The sequence below is a fragment of the Scyliorhinus torazame genome, chromosome 14 (assembly GCF_047496885.1).
Source record: "Scyliorhinus torazame isolate Kashiwa2021f chromosome 14, sScyTor2.1, whole genome shotgun sequence".
Classification (NCBI taxonomy): Eukaryota; Metazoa; Chordata; class Chondrichthyes; order Carcharhiniformes; family Scyliorhinidae; genus Scyliorhinus; species Scyliorhinus torazame.
In genome coordinates this window covers 171,263,666-171,279,753 of record NC_092720.1, presented here as the reverse complement: position 1 = coordinate 171,279,753, position 16,088 = coordinate 171,263,666, and the positions used below count along the sequence as shown (strand labels likewise).

At 46.0% G+C, this 16,088-nt stretch overlaps 1 protein-coding gene across 1 annotated transcript in view; it reads right to left on the bottom strand.

Moving 5' to 3' along the window:
- Window positions 1-14,444: 14,444 nt before the first annotated feature.
- Window positions 14,445-16,088, bottom strand: part of LOC140389076 (uncharacterized) — a 114,687-nt gene continuing 113,043 nt past the window's right edge. Inside the window, exon 15 of the mRNA XM_072473237.1 lies at window positions 14,445-16,004. The gene's annotated coding sequence lies outside the window, so the exon portion shown is untranslated. The remainder of the gene's footprint in view (window positions 16,005-16,088) is intronic.

Below are 16,088 nucleotides of genomic sequence, written 5' to 3'. Positions count from 1 at the left end.
TATCTTTCAGTTTCCTCGTGAGGAATATCTTTCATCCATCCAATGGCGGGCTGGGGGAGAGCTTGTTTTTCGGGTCATCTGTCTCCCGCTCTCGGGAGTGGTCGTGGGTCCGCTGTCCTGCTCGCTCGCCGCTCCTGTCCTTTGCCGCCATTTCTGGTGTCTTGTGATCTCTGGAGCTGCTGCCTCCTGGCATCTCTGTTGAGCCTTGTATTGTTGAGTGTGTTGCCCCCGGTCGCGAGGCTGGCCACCGTGGAGGCCCCCCCCCCCAGAGTTGGATCCCCCCGCCCCCTACCAGGATGGCCCCCGCAGCCAGAACGCCGAGGTCCTGCCGGGTGGGGCCATATGTGAACCACGCCGGCAGGACTTGGCGGAACTCGGCAGGCACTCGGCCCATCAAGCACGGAGAATCGCCGCTTGCCGTCGGAGCGGCGTGCAGGATTATCGCCCCCACCCCCCGGCGATTCTCCGACGCGGCGTGGGCTCGGAGAATCCCAGCCAAGAACTCTCCAGAATGCGGGTCATACCGACCTATTTCGCTTTTAAATGCTAAGTTACTTAGAAAGGTGTTGACACTGCAGTTAGTGTCCTGCCTCCCAGAGGTGATCTCAGAACATCAGGCAGGCTTCGTCAAGGGTCAGCAATTGTCAGCCAATGTACATCGTCTTAATGCTCTCTCCCCCTCTACAGTGCCTGATCCACAGATGATTGCTTCCTTAGATGTTGAAAAGGCATTTGATAGGGGTATCTCTTTGCGATTCATGGGAGGCTTGGTATGGACAAAAGTTTATAAAGGGATTTGGATATTATATAGGGTCTCCACTGCTAGTGTTTGCACAATTGCTTTGAATTCAGGCACTGTTGAAGTCAGATTTAGAAAGAAGGTTTTTAGACAAAAGGTACCCACTGGCTGAGCTGCCTGTATGAAGTCAGGGGCTGGTCAGGTACCAACCCACTTTACGTAATGTCAAATTTAATTAGAGATATAACTAATGTAATTAACGTATAATCAGTATTGTTGGACAAGGTCCAGCCGAACTGGGCTGTGTAGGTGTTTAGAAAATGTATAAGAATGGATGTTTTCCTTTGTTCGGTGGAGAGATGGTCTGGGACTTTAACAGACGTCATCTCCCCGCCGGCGAAATAAACCGTTTGATGCGAGGACCAGTGGCCGTGGGCGTTGAGTGATTTCTTTGAGATCCTCTCCCGCTAACAGTTTGGTGCCATGACTCGGATTCTTCAGTCGCCCGATATCGTCAGAGACCCGGGTGAGTACAGTTACTCATTATGAGTATAAACTTATCCTGGGGACCGGACGGTATTCAGCGGCTGACGAATTCCGAACCTGTGAACAGGGTCTGGCCAGTAATCAAACAGTGGTGGGTAGTTCGTTAAGAGACGTAGGCGTGTCGGGTATTGTCTGAAAGTGCTTATAGGTTTGTGATAAGTAAGTGACTGACTTGTGATCTGACAAAGCCAAGAGACGTGTCTACTACAAGTTGCGTTCGAGTAAGAGAAGACCTCTGAGAGTAGATTCCTGACGGTTCTAGTCCCAGTCATGACAAGTAAAATGGTCCCCGATGTGCCATTTGGCAGCTAGAACAAAAGTTTACCGATAAGTTGATTAGATCCAATTTGAACTTTATTGAGTGGTGAGGTTTCCTGGAAGGGGGATGCCCCGAATTCGCACAAAGTTTAGATCTTCCATCACCATTTAGATTAAAAAGGCATGTCAAAAAGAAAAAGAAGGAAACTCAAATAAAGCCAAATCCAAAATACAGACCTCGGAGTCATTAAGGAATGAGGAGGGGAAGGTACAATGCCCCTTTTCCTCACCCAGAAGCGTTGTAACCCAATTGATAAAATATGGAAGCCGGGTGGATTTCAATAGACACTCTGCACAGTAAAAAGGGCTGGAAAGCTCAATAAGCTTTTTTTCAGAAATATCAGGGGATGACAGATCCCCCTTAGCTTTGCTGTATACCGCAGCTGACCCCCTCCCAAAACAAAAAAGGAGTAAAGTAAATAGAAGATGAAGGTTAGAAACGTAACAAATGGCTCCCTGTCCAAATGAAATTCAGAGTGTTTCAAATTTGGAAGATTGGATTTGAGTTTGAGATTAAGCCATTCAAGTCGTCCAGGCCAGTGCCTCCGAGATAAATTCATAAATCAGCAGTAATTCAATTCATTTGAGTTTAAAGAAAACTAGTAAGATTTCTTTCAAACACTGGTTAAGTAGCGAACTTTGGAAATTGAAATCAGTTCAAAGAACAAGAAAAAAATTTGAGTAAAATTAAAGGAAAGAACAAAATAAATCTTTAGGTTATGTGAAGGGACGCAATGGCGTTCCAAGTTTCTCCGCCCATTCTCCGCCCCTTTAGGTTCTGTAGGAAAATTAACCATTTCAGCAGACAGTTAATCTGCTCTAAATTGTCCAAAAAAACCCATCTCTTAACAGAGCTAATGCCTATAAAATCAATCATTGGAAATTGACTGGAATGGAATCAAATTAATAAAAGTTTTATGATGAAGGCAAATGGAGGCCCTTGTTTAGTATTTTAATTAAGCGATTGTGAAATTTCTGTCTCCTTAAGAATCTGTAGCCGTGAGAGAAGGCTAACAGTTAACCGTGATATTTGCGAGTTGTGAGAATGTGTGTGTTTGATTTGTGGATGTTCGTACATCTCTGCTAAGGTTTATCTTCTGGGAAGTAACCTTGAGTTTATAATTTGGAAGTTTAGAACAGGAACTACACGGATGTTTACCAAATTAATTTTAGTCAAAGCACTGAAGTGTGAGTGTGGTGATGTTTGTGTGTCGTCTGACATTGTGATTTTGAGATCATAGTTTGAATGGTTTGAGTCAAACCGATAACAAACTGAAATGTAATTGACAAATCTTTCTTTTCAAAAGTTATCAATCTAACTCTATGTTTACTGACGATTGCAGGGTATTTTTGATACACATGAGGAATTTTAATCAAGATACAAATTCACGTATGTAAGAATAAGAAAATATTAGTTTGATAGGGTTCATTGGAATTTGAGACAGTTGAAATGCAGATGACCAATCCAGTGTTGGATTAGTCCAGGGTTAAAACTTCCCTGACACAACGCAGAAGGAATAATTCTGAGATTGCAGAAAGACGTGTAAAGGACAGATGGGTAAATAAAATAGGTCCATGATCATATTTCTTGTTTAAACAAAAGAACGGTGGTGACAAAATGACATCTGGTGGAGAACTCTTACTCCACCCCTTTTCAAAGCAGCAGAGAATTGAACCTTGTTTGTTAGCAGCTGAAGATGTATTTTTAATTGGGAATTACAAACCTTAACGTTTGAATTGTTTGATATATTCAGATTAGTTAACCCACTCTGTCCCAAGCAGAATGGATCTTTTGTGTTTTGCTTTACAAGTAACAGCAAGTGGAACAAGCTTTGCAGTAGCTTCAGTAATTTGAGATAGTTGGGGAGAGGATACGGGTTATATTAAGGTAACTGACTAAACACGCACAAGCACGTCAGGATCAGGTTCTAGCGCAACAGAATCAGGTACCACAAGGAAAATAGGTATGAAAAGATTGTAAAAATGAGAACTATTAACCCTTGAATAACAGACGTGTTCGGCCCATACAAGAAAAACTTTATACGGACAAAACATAACATCTGGCGACGACCAGGACCCTTTCCTTTAAATTTTCAGATTAAACATTCAAAAGGATGGAACGACAGCGGCTACTTCAGCTGTGGGGGCTCGTGATGGCTCTTGAGCTCTCAGAACAACGACAAGCACATAATAGCGCAGGAACGTCACTTATTTCACAACTAACACAGGATGAACGTAGCTAGAACTATGGGGCTTTATATAATTTTACTGACGGGATATGCATCCCAGCAGCCAGTGACTGGAACAATGATAGAACTTATTTTAATGCGTGGCTGCAGGTACATTCGGGGAAAGACAGCAGATGCGGATACAAATTGTGCCTGTACTTCTCACGGGTTCAGATGCCGCGATATTGTTCATAACGTGGAATAAATATGCATAGTGTTTTAAGTAAGGTTGTAATGAAGCAGGCTGCCAATGCCACTATTTGCCATCATGCTTAGATCTTCCAGTAAGTGAAGGGTGATAAATCGGAGAGGGGCGGAGCAAAGGGTGTCCTTGTACACGGATGACCTGCTTCTTTATGATGTGGAGATGCCGGTGTTGGACTGGGGTGAGCACAGTAAGAAGTCTTACAACACCAGGTTAAAGTCCAACAGGTTTGTTTCAAATCACTAGCTTTCGGGGCACTGCTCCTTCCATTCCCTTGAGGAAGGAGCTGCGCTCCGAAAGCTAGTGATTCGAAACAAACCTGTTGGACTTTAACCTGGTGTTGTAAGACTTCTTACTGCTTCTTTATATTACAGACTCAGTATCCACTATGGATGAGATAATGACGATTCTTGGGAGCTTTGGCTCCTTCTCTGGGTATAGGTTGAATCTGGATAAGAGCGAATACTTCCCAGTAAACCCCCCCCACTCCCACCCCTGCCCCCCCCCCCTCCCCCACCCCCGGGGAGTGGAGCCTATCTGGGAATGCTACGTTTTCACCTTGTCATATCTAGCTTTCGTTTTTTTCTCAGGGGTGGAGGACAGGTGTGAGTGTTGTTCTCGGGGGCCGGCTAACCACATTCATATGTGCTAGTCTTGTCCCAAGTTAGTCAGCTTTTGGATCTCTTTGTTTAGCACCATGTCAGAGATAGTCAATGTTGATCTGGAGCCATGTCCACTGGTGGCCATTTTCGGGGTGTGAGACTCGCCGGTGCTGCAGACGGGGGTGAAGGCAGATGTCCTCGTCTTTGCCTCATTAATAGCTCGGAGACGAGTTCTGTTTGGGTGGAGACCTCCTATTCCACCCACTGCCTTGGCTTGGTTGGGTGATCTCATGTCGTACTTACATTTGATAAGATATGGAATAGATACAAAAAAAACATATGGACTAGATATAGAATCTTTACAATGCAGAAGGAGGCTATTCATTCCATCGAATCTGCACCGCCCATTCGAAAGAGCACTCTACCCATAGAATAATAATAATAATCGATTATTGTCATAAAATGGAAAAGCCCCTAGTCGCCACATTCCGGCACTTGTTCGGGGAGGCCGGTACGGGAATTGAACCCGCGCTGCTGGCCTTGTTCTGCATTATAAGCCAGCTGTGTAGCCCACTGTGTCCACTCACCCATCCATCCCGTCCTATCCCCGTAATCCCATAACCCAACCTTCACACCGAGGGGGAATTTATCATAGCCAATCCACCTAACCTGCACATCTTTGGACTGTGGGAGGAAACCGGAGCACCCGGAGGAAACCCACGCAGACACGGGGATTATGGACAAACTCCAGTCAACCAAGGCCAGAATTGAACCTGGGTCCCTGGCGCTGTAAGGCAGCAGTGCTAACCACTGTGCCACCATGTCGCCCTGTGAAGTACACCTTAGGTAGATTCTACCTAAGATGGCAGTCATTCATTTCCTTTTTTAAAGAGTTTGTCACTGTCAGCTGTTAAGGGGTTTAGTTTAATGTTGCGGGGGGGGGGGGGGGGGGGGGGTAAGTTAATTAGTGCTTTTGATTGTTTGTTGTGTTCTTTGTCATTGTAACTTGAATTAATTGTTTTATATTCTTTTGTTTATAATGAAAAACATTTCAATAAACATATTTAAAATAAAACCTGGCTAAGGTGAGCTTCCATATCTTTAAGGTCTAAAATTGTTGCCATTGTCATTAGCATGTTATCCATATTTTGGGATTCTCAAGAAAATCCAGCCCTCAAAGTCTTCTTTGGGATTCAGCTCCTGGTGTACTGCCACCCAGTGCGGAGAGGGGTGGGGAGGGAGGAGGACCTACTCCTGGGTCTGGCCAAACTCACCATGAACAGGTCCAGGCTGCAGGCGCCTGAGGGGGTCATCCAGCCTGACCTCTCTGCTACATTTGTGGCCGGGTGTACCTGGAGAGGAGCATGCGTTATTCACGGGCACCATCACGGCCTTTCATGCCCGCTGGGCACCATAGGATCTGGGGTGCCTTATTGATCCTTTTCTTCGCATTTCAGTTCAGTGTTTTAAGTTTCATTTGTGATTTTTTTTTGTATCAGACACTATCTCTTTAAGTGCTGCCCATTTTAATTTGTCCCTCAGTTTATTGAATTTAGTTTATTCGGTTCAATCAAAGTAGTTGAGATTATCACTTCACTTTTCGACTGATCAGTCGATGGAGTTGTGAGAAGCCTGTTGAATTGTTAGAGTTAAGCCTGAGAAGGACATGGTGTTATGAGAGTCATTGGAAAGAGCTTCTAAACTTAACTGTTAAATGGTTTCGTACTGCTGAACAGGTTCCCCGCCAAGCTTCAGGAACACACTTTGCGGGATGGAGGGGGATTCTCATAGGATTCTAAATCCTTCCTGTTGTGACAAAAGTAGCATAATATAATCATCTTTATTGTCACAAGTAGGCTTACATTAACACTGCAATGAAGTTACTGAGGGAGAATGCAGAATGTTCAAATTACCCAACAGCACGTCTTGTGGGAGGAAACTGGAGCACCCGGAGGAAACCCGCGCCGACACGGGGAGAGCAAGCAGACTCCCCACAGACAGTGACCCAAGTAGGGAATCGAACCTGGGACCCTGTGAAGCAACAGTGTTAACCACTGTGCTATGCATGGTGTGGTGGTGAGGGAGGGTGAAATTCAAATTTTTCTTTTTATAGAAAAGGTGAACCTGACATTACAGAGGAGTCCGGGAAGGAGAGTTAAAATGGATGATTTATTACCAAAGTAAAGTACAAACACTTAACAGTCTAGCCGGGGACTACTCTCTAGCTCGGCTCCTACCTGGGCCAGCATTTAATGTCCAGAGTTAACTATCCCACTGGTGAGGTCCGCCCCTCAGTGGGGGAGCTCGTACTCCAGGCTCATTGGGAGATTAATCGGGTCATTCCCATGGGTCTTGTGGGGGATATAACAACCGGGAAATTGCGCAGGGTTGCGGTTCAATGTGTTTCCCGGCGAGGGAAGGAAGGTGTGGATTTGGGAATGTAGGGATAACACTGAAATGCCACCTCACGGCTTCACTTCTGACTAAACCCCAAGGCAAATAAGGGAGGAGAAAATCCAGCCCTCAAAGTCTTCTTGAAAGACAGGAGCGCCACTACCGCTCCAGATTACCCTCCGGGGTGAGACTGCTAGTTCAGTGACAACAATTTATATCGGCTTCAGGACTTCAAATCAGCAAAAGCCTCTCTCTCCCCTTGTGCTGTTTTTTTTGTTGCTTATTTAGGATGGTTTGCGTAGTGTTCACAAAGACCACAGTATAGCTTTTACTTAAACAAAGCTATGATTTTATTTGCACTACTAAACTGGGTTTCGACACTTCGTCTTTTAGAATACAGAATTGATCAATAACATTTAACCACACCTATCTACTTCTAATCTCACTACTGGTATAAACTATAATCTAACCTTCTCACTTTAACTGCTCTTATGACCTTCACTAGCTGTCTCCTACATACAATCCTCCCCTAAGGTCTAGCATCACTGCAGCTCCCTCTAGTGGCTGCTCTCGACACTACATTAACCCTTGTAATGCTGATAGTTATGATAATACCACATCCCTGACCGAGAGGAATCCAGGGAGCAACAAAATAAACGAGGTTCGATACTCAGTTTGAGGCATTCGAGTCAATTCAGAGTTTTAAAACTCTGGAAATAATTTTGAAATCAGCATTGAACTGTTTACTCTTTTCAGTGGTGTACGCCAATCAGTCTCCTAACAAATTGAATTTTTTTTTGATTATGTAGAAACATCTGAAGCATGTTGGCTGATGCCTGTGTGTGATTCAGAGATGTTCATTCGGGTTACAGTAACATTCAGAGTGTGCCAAGCTAGCTGTATGTTTGGTGCTGATTCCATTGATTTCACCAAGTACAAAGTCTCTTTTATATTGAACCCAGTGGCTCATTTTTCAGGGATAACCTGTGTCTTTGGGCATACAAGAGGCAACTTATTACAGTGCAGGAAAATAAAACACCAAAATCAAACAATATCGACAATTGAAGCACCGTTTAGAATTGCTTCGACAATAATCAGAAAATCTTCTGACTACCAAAGTCCTTCCCATCATCTGAAAACACTGGCCCAGCTCAGTCTAACCCTTTGACAAAAGCTTTCAGTCTGTCCGCTCAGCCAAAGGCCTCTTAAGTGTCTCGTTGCTACGAGTTGTGTGGAACATAGTCTGGAGTAAGCTTACGTCAACCCTCAAAATGACCCGCTTTGATGCACTTTTCCCTCTTACTATGCCTTTGTGTGACTCCAGGACAGCAAATAGACAAACAGTAGTGAATGTGTGGAATTCCTTCCCACAGAGAGCTGTGGAGGCTGGGTCATTATGTATCTTCAAGGCTGAGATAGACAGATTTGTAATCAGTATGGGAATCAAGGCTTATGATGATAAGGCGGGAAAGTGGAGTTGGGGTTTGTATCAGATCAGCCATGATCCCATTGAATGGCTGGGCAGACTTGATGGGCCGAGTGGCCTACTTCTGCTCCAATGTCTTGTGGTCTTATGGGATCCCATTACCCCAGTGACAGCGAATGTCCCGGCTGGAATTTCAGACATAGATCCCGGACCCGGAGAGAACAGCACAGCCTCTCCCAGCAGAATGACCAGTAAAATCAGATCGGATAACTGGGGGAGAGGAGCCAGGTGCTACAGGGAGTTGGGGGTGAGTGGAAATGTGTATTTGTGTGGCTGATGGGAACAGGGAAAATCCAGGAATATGGACTTACAGCTGGTTGGGTGGTGGCGGTTCTTGGCAGTGGTCAGATGGTACGGTTGGCGTAAGATTTGTTTGTGGTGGGGGGTGGGTAACAGGCGTTGGCGTTGCTGCTCCTCCAACAATGGCAAAGAAAAAAACACTTCCTGCTTGATCCGGCTATTCCCAAACTCATTCCGTGCACAGCTATCCCGCATGCTGGACACCAAGCCAGAGAGATGAATTTCCAACAGATGGCTATTGGCACTGTGAAAGTGAGACACTGAGAAATCAAGCGTCCCACCATCACTAAAACACATTAATGATGGGCCGGGGCGTCAGGTTTCGTGACATCTTAGTTTTCCCCTTATCCCCAAAGCCCTTATCCTTCCCCTCCCTTTGTGGGCAAAGAGTGGGGGTCAAATAATTACCCCATTTCACTCCATATTCTGACAAAACATTTCAGGAATCTAGGGCTCAAAGTGATGCAGTTTAAGAGGAACGGGACATCACAGGACATAAGGGAAAAGTTTCTCAGTGAAGGTGTCAGTGAAAGTGGAGAACGGACATGTCATCGGCACCGTAAAAGGTCCTCCCTCATAGTCTGGAAAACTCCGATGTTCCTGGGATTCACACTCAGGATCAGGGGGACTGACGACCTTTCGACAGCTTGCTCTTCATTCCCATTTCACAGCCACACTGCCCAGTAACCATTGCCAAGACCCAGTCTTATCTCTCCCTTCTTATTGGCTGACTCTCTGACCACACCATCTCCCAGTCAGTCTTGTCGCCGAGCGCCACCTCCCAGTAATGTTTTCCTGATGTGAATCCCTCTGATCCCAGGACACATGGACACATGTCAAATTTCTCCGGAATATCAGGAATCTGTAATTTTGTATCGCTATATCTCAGTTGGGCTGATCCTCAGACACAACGAGGTTACGATGCGCTGTGTTTGGGCCCAGGTTAGGTGAGGCTGGAACTGGGGAAAATTAAAGAGGCGTCATGTTAAATATTTTAGACAATGGAAGGTGGGTAGATCCAGGTTAACATCCCGGGCCAGGTTCTCCGTTTCTGGGTCTAAGTGTTGATGGCAAAGGAGAATCCGTGGACTTCCACGTCAGAAAAATCAGTGCCACACCTGCACTGATTCTGTTATTGGTGAGGGACTAGCACCGGGGCCACGTGGAACACCATCAAAACCCATGAAAAACGGTGCGGGAATCACCGGGTCCGTGATGAACACTCACAGGGCTGACAAGCTGCAGCCGCGCTTAAGCAATACACCCCCCCCCCCCACCCCCACCCACCACACACACACTGATCAGGGCCAAAAAGATGGGATAGGTTGTGCTGGAGTGCCCATACAGCTGATGGGTCGGCTGAGACTAGAGGGCACGCAGGGTGCCCCCTGGGGGCGGGGTCACCTATACAACCCAGGGCACCAGGTTTAAAGCGGGCTGCCAGCGGCATGCGCAGCTGCATGGCTGCCTTGCCGGCTGCGGTAATGGTGTTGCGTACCCGTCCACCCCAACCCCACAGCCCACCTCCTGGCCACCCTCCACTACTCCCCCCGGCCCTGGCAGAAGCCCCCCAGAAAGTGACACGGCTATCGGTGAAGTATGGCGGTGCTGGACACTGGCTGTACGCCCTCTGTCTCTCTCAGCAGCCACCGCACCAGGTTCACGATTTGAGAGAACACACATGGACTGCGCCGTTGGGAGCACAGCCCTTCGGAAGTGGAGCATCGCGGGTGGGCCCACTAATGATATATGAACGCCGTTTCAACTGCACGCGGCATGCGCCGCATTGACGCCATTTTCAGGGAGGAGCATTGCGATTCGGTGCCAACCCGGCACCTGCCGCGATTTCGGCATCGGGAGCTATTCTCCGCCTGCTCGCAAGCCCCGATTTCGGTGTCTGCTAACGGAGAATCCTGATGTCTGTACAAATGGACTCAGTACCCAGTCCATAATTTCTGTATCAGTAAATACTGCTGAGTGTTTACAGTGTATAGCCTTCAGTGTGTACAGTGAACAGACATTACAGATGTGGAGATGCCGGCGTTGGACTGGGGTGAGCACAGTAAGAAGTCTTACAACACCAGGTTAAAGTCCAACAGGTTTGTTTCGATGTCACTCGCTTTCGGAGCGCTGCTCCTTCCTCAGGTGACGCAGTCTGTTCACTGTGCAGTGAATCTCACTGGAAAATCTGGATGTCAAATAAAAATGTTGCCCACATGCTTGAAGCTCTCAACCTTAGGTTCCAGATAAAGAATGACTCCTCGAGTGCGGTCCCAGACGCTCCTCTCCCAGCGATCCTTACCCAATAGCAGGCAGCACCTTTAGGAGAGGGGGTGAGAGAGTGGGAAGTACTACAGAAAAAAAACTAATGCGTTGCCTGGAAGTGTGTTGCAGTCAGGTTTCATTGAGGCATTCAAGAGGGCATTAGATGAGTATTTGAATAGAAAAAATGTGCAGGGGTGTGGGGGAAAGGCAGCGGAATGGCTCTAATGTCAGGTGGAAAAAACAATGGAGAATCAGGCTGAATACGGAGAGACTAGAGGGGAAGGGAAAAACTGCAGAATTGAGAACGTTACACCCTTGTTCAAAAAGGGGAGCAAGGCTAATGCCGCCAACTACAGAGCAGTCAATCTGGCTTCGGATGTTCGGGTGGCACAGTGGTTAGCACTGCTGCCTCACAGCGCCAGGGACATGGGTGCAATTCTGGCCTTGGGTGACTGTCTGTGTGGACTTTGTACGTTCTCTCAGTGTCTGCTCTGGTTTCCTGCCACAGTCCAAAGATGTGCCGTTTAGGTGGATTAGCCATGCTAAATTGCCCCTTAGTGTCCAAAGGTTAGGTTGGGTTACGGGAAGAGGGCAGGGTGATGGATTGGCTATGCTAAATTGCTCCTTAGTCTCTCTCCAAAAAGGTTAGGTGGGGTTACTGGGATAGGGTGCAGGTGTGGACTCATGTCGGGCTCTCTTTCCAAAGGCCGGTGCAGATTCGATGGGCTGAATGGCCTCCTTCTGCACTGTAAATTCTATGATTTTATGAACTTCCGGTAATTATAGTTTGGGACAAAATCAATAATCACCTAGACAGGTGCAGGATCGTTAAGGAAAGTCAGTAGGGACTCATTAAGGGAGATTTATGTTGAACTAAGTTGCTTGAGTTTCTTGAAGAGGGAACAGAGAAGATGGATAAGGGTGAAGCTGTTGATGTGATGTAAATTGATTTTTTAAAAGGCATTTGACGGAGTGCCACATGGCAGACTTGTGAGCAAAATTCTAGCTCATGGACTAAAAGGTAAACTGGTCACTTGGATAATAAATTGGCTGAGTGACAGGAAACAGAGAGCAGTGATAAATAATTGCTTTTCAGATTAGAGGAAGGCTGGTGGAGTTCCCCAGGGGTCAGTGTTGGCACCTTTGCTCCTCCTGATATATGTTAATGACCTCGACTGTGAATCGCAGGGCATGATTTCAAATTTTTTAATAATATAATAATAATCTTTATTGTCACAAACAGGCTTACATCAACACTGCAGTTAAGGTACTGTGAAAATCCCCTAGCCACCACACTCCGGCGCCTGTTCAGGTACACAGAGGGAGAATTCAGAATGTCCAATGAAATGAAATGAAATGAATATCGCTTATTGTCACAAGTAGGCTTCAAATGAAGTTACTGTGAAAAGCCCCTATTCACCTAACAGCCCACCTTTCGGGACTTGTGGGAGGAAACCCACGCAGGCACGGGGAGAACGTGCAGACTCCATACAGACAACAGTGACCCAAGCCGGGAATCGAACCTGGGACCCTGGAGCTGTCAAGCAACAGTGCTACCCACTGTTTTGCGGATTATACGAAGGTTGCAAGTGTTGTCAACTGCGAGGAGGATAGTCTTCAAAAGGACATGGATATTGGTGGATTGGACAGACAAGTGGCAGATGAAGTTCAAATCAAGAGATGTGTGAGGTGATTCATTTTGGAAGGAAGAATGTGGAGACACAGTAAAGAGAGAAACTCCTAAATAGGTGCAGGAACAAAGTGTAGATGCACATAAGGGCATTGAAAATCATGTTGAGAGAGCAGGTAATTAATCATATAGTGTCGTAGGCTTTATTAATATGGGCACTGAGTGCAAGAGTAAGGAGGTCGTGCTGAACATGTATAAGACAATAGTTAGGCCTCATCTGGATACTGTCCAGTTCTGGACACCATACTTGAGGAAGGATGTGAAGGCATTGGAGATTGCAGAGGAGATTCACAAGAATGATTCCAGGGTTAGAGAGCCGTAACTATGAGGGTAGATTGGAGAGGTTGTATCTGGTCCTTGGAGTAAAGAAGGCTGAGAGGAGACTTGTTAATCAAGATCCTGAGGTGTATGGCCAGGGTAAATAGCAAGAAACAGTTTTCTTTCAAGAGAACATCAAGAACTAAGGGCACAGATTGAAAATAATGGACAAAAGAAGTAGAAGCGATGTGAGGAGAAATGTTTTCACCCAGAAGGTGGTTGGAGTCTGGAATGCACTTCCTGAGAGGGTAGTGGAGGCAGGTTTGATTGAGGTATTCAAAAGGGAATTTGAATTCTATCCTAAAAGAAAGAATGTGCAAGGTTACAGGGATAAGGCAGGAACGTGGGATGAGGTAGAATGTGCTTCCAGAGCGCCAGTGCAGACACAATGTGAAGTTAGGGTGGTGAGTGACTTGGACGGAATCTCCAGGTGATGGTGCTCCCAGGTATCTGCTGCCCTTGTCCTGCTAAATGGTAGTGGTCATGGGTTTGGAAGGTCACTTAGCGATCGGGGCACCCTTTCAAAATGGCGGGCCGAGATCTGAATTCAGCTCCCCAGTGCTGAAAAAAAGTTGAAGTGTGGGCTAAACCGGTGAGTTAAAATAAAGAGCAATAATATTTAAAGCAGAGCAGACTTGTCTGAGGCAAGGGGGAGGCTGAAACAATCCAGTTGAAACAGATTTTTGAAGACATCCAGGGTCTATCAGGAACTAAATCTGTTCTGGAAAGCAAGCATTATTGTGCTATTGGGATGCATTGAGTGCTGTATGTTTTTTTTCCTTTCCTGTAGTTTAATTGGAAATAGATAGTAATTAAGGGATTACAGTACAGTATGAACTGTATTAGTTTAAGGGGTAATAGTAAGCTATTTTCCGGTGTGTTGTTAAAGAGTTCAGTATTGTATTCATAATAAAGTTTTGTTTTACAAATACCGAATCCCTATTCCTTTGAGCAATCACTCCTGGAGCGAATCATTCTTTCCACACGGTCTTGCAAAATAAACTCAAATATTGGGTTTTGTTCCAGTATCCTAGCCACTGCTGGAGTCTGGTCTGGGATCGTAATAACAGAAACAGATACACACACGCAAACAGATACGCGCACACACATCCAGCTGTCTAACTCATGTGGAATCTTCACTGTGGCTTTATTTAACAAACACAGCACCATGAGGACACACGTCTAGTACCAAGGAAATGGGGAGGGGGGAGGGAGCCTTCAAACCAAACATTTCAAAATAAAGAATCCTCCAGTTAAGGAAACATTAATGCAGCAATTGCGAGTCTGCAAATTCCACTGCAGTGTTTTATGTTCTGGTGAACTGACCTGAAACAAACATTCTTTGCTGAGTGATTATGGAAATTTCTGTTTTTATTTCTGATTTCCAGCATCCACAGTACATTGCTCCAGTATTGATTACACTATTGGTCCAAGCTTGTTAACAGTAGACTAAGATGGGGAGACGGTGGTGTAGCGGTAATGGCGCTGGGATTGTAATCCAGGGACCCAAGGCTAACACTCTGGGAGTCGCAAATTCAAATCCCACAGTGGCAGCTGGTGGAATTCAAATCAGTTAATAAAATTCAGGATTTGAAAGCTAGTCCCGGTGATGGTGACCATGAAACCATTATCGGCGGCTGTAGAAACCCATCTGGTTCACTGACATCCTGATATGTGACTCCAGACCCGCAGCAATATGGTTGACTCTTAACTGCCCTCTGAGCAAGGCAACACAGTTCAAGAGCAATTAGGGATGGGCTATAAATGCTGGCCTTTGTAGCTACCCCCACATCCCATGAGTGAATATAAAGAAAATTAAAGAGTTTGTACTTCGCTTTGACATTTGGTATCCTTGCGAACCTGACCTGATGTATGTAAAGTGAAAAGCTTCAACAGCATCTACCTATTCTCAGCAATGCTACCAAGCAGATAGCAGTTTGCATATCCCTCAGCAGCAATTCATTCCAGCTTTGATGTGATTGGTGCAATCTGCCTCAGCCGATTGGGTGAATGCTTGTCCCAGTATCCAAGGGCTACCCAATCATGTTTAAGTACAATGTATAAAGGTGCTGCTCTCCCCTCCCTCAACCTACCAGGGGTTCCTATTGTACATTATGGTGTCGGAGCGCAATGGTTTCCTGACTGTCCGACGTGGGCGTCCAGCATTCCCACTGCCGGCAACGCACGGTCACATTGCCCAGTGAAGTTCACTGTCCTGTCATGTTTAGGGGGCTGATCCCTCCACAGCCATTTTGCTCTACTACTTGGGAAAGGCTTGGAATTGGATTGTGGGGGGAGGGGGAGACTCTTAACTTAACTCGATGAGAGGCTGTCCTGCGTGCCTCGTCACATTTGGGTTCGAAGGTCAAGTTGCTAACAGGTCAGTCAGGGTTCAAAGGGTGTTTCTGTACACTCAAGTGGGAAGGATCTGGATGATGAACAGATGCCAAGGTTCAAAGGCCAAGGGGCAGTGCACTGAATCCAGGTCCAGGACGCACGCTGACAGAACATTTTTCCAAAATAGTTTATAAAGTAAATGAACTGAAATGAAAATGAAATGAAATGAATATCGCTTATTGTCACAAGTAGGCTTCAAATGAAGTTACTGTGAAAAGCCCCTAGTCGCCACATTCCGGCGCCTGTTCGGGGAGGCTAGTACGGGAATTGAACCGTGCTGCTGGCCTGCCTTGGTCTGCTTTCAAAGCCAGCGATTTAGCCCTGTGCTAAACAGCCCCTGATGCAATGCAAATTGGTAAAAAGGTCCACCTCCAGCCAATCGTCATGTTAGAGGCAACAGTGATGAGGCTCAGTCACTCATTAGTATAACAGAGAGCGAGAGAGAGAGTGTCCATCCCGGGATACAGAGCTGGGCGGCTGGCGAGAGTCTCGGATTGGTTGAGAATTAATATTTACCTGGAGGGGAGAAACAGGAGGAGGTTAAAGCTGGAACGTTGCCACTCATTAACTTGTCATCTGTTTTTCAGGGATGAGCAGTGT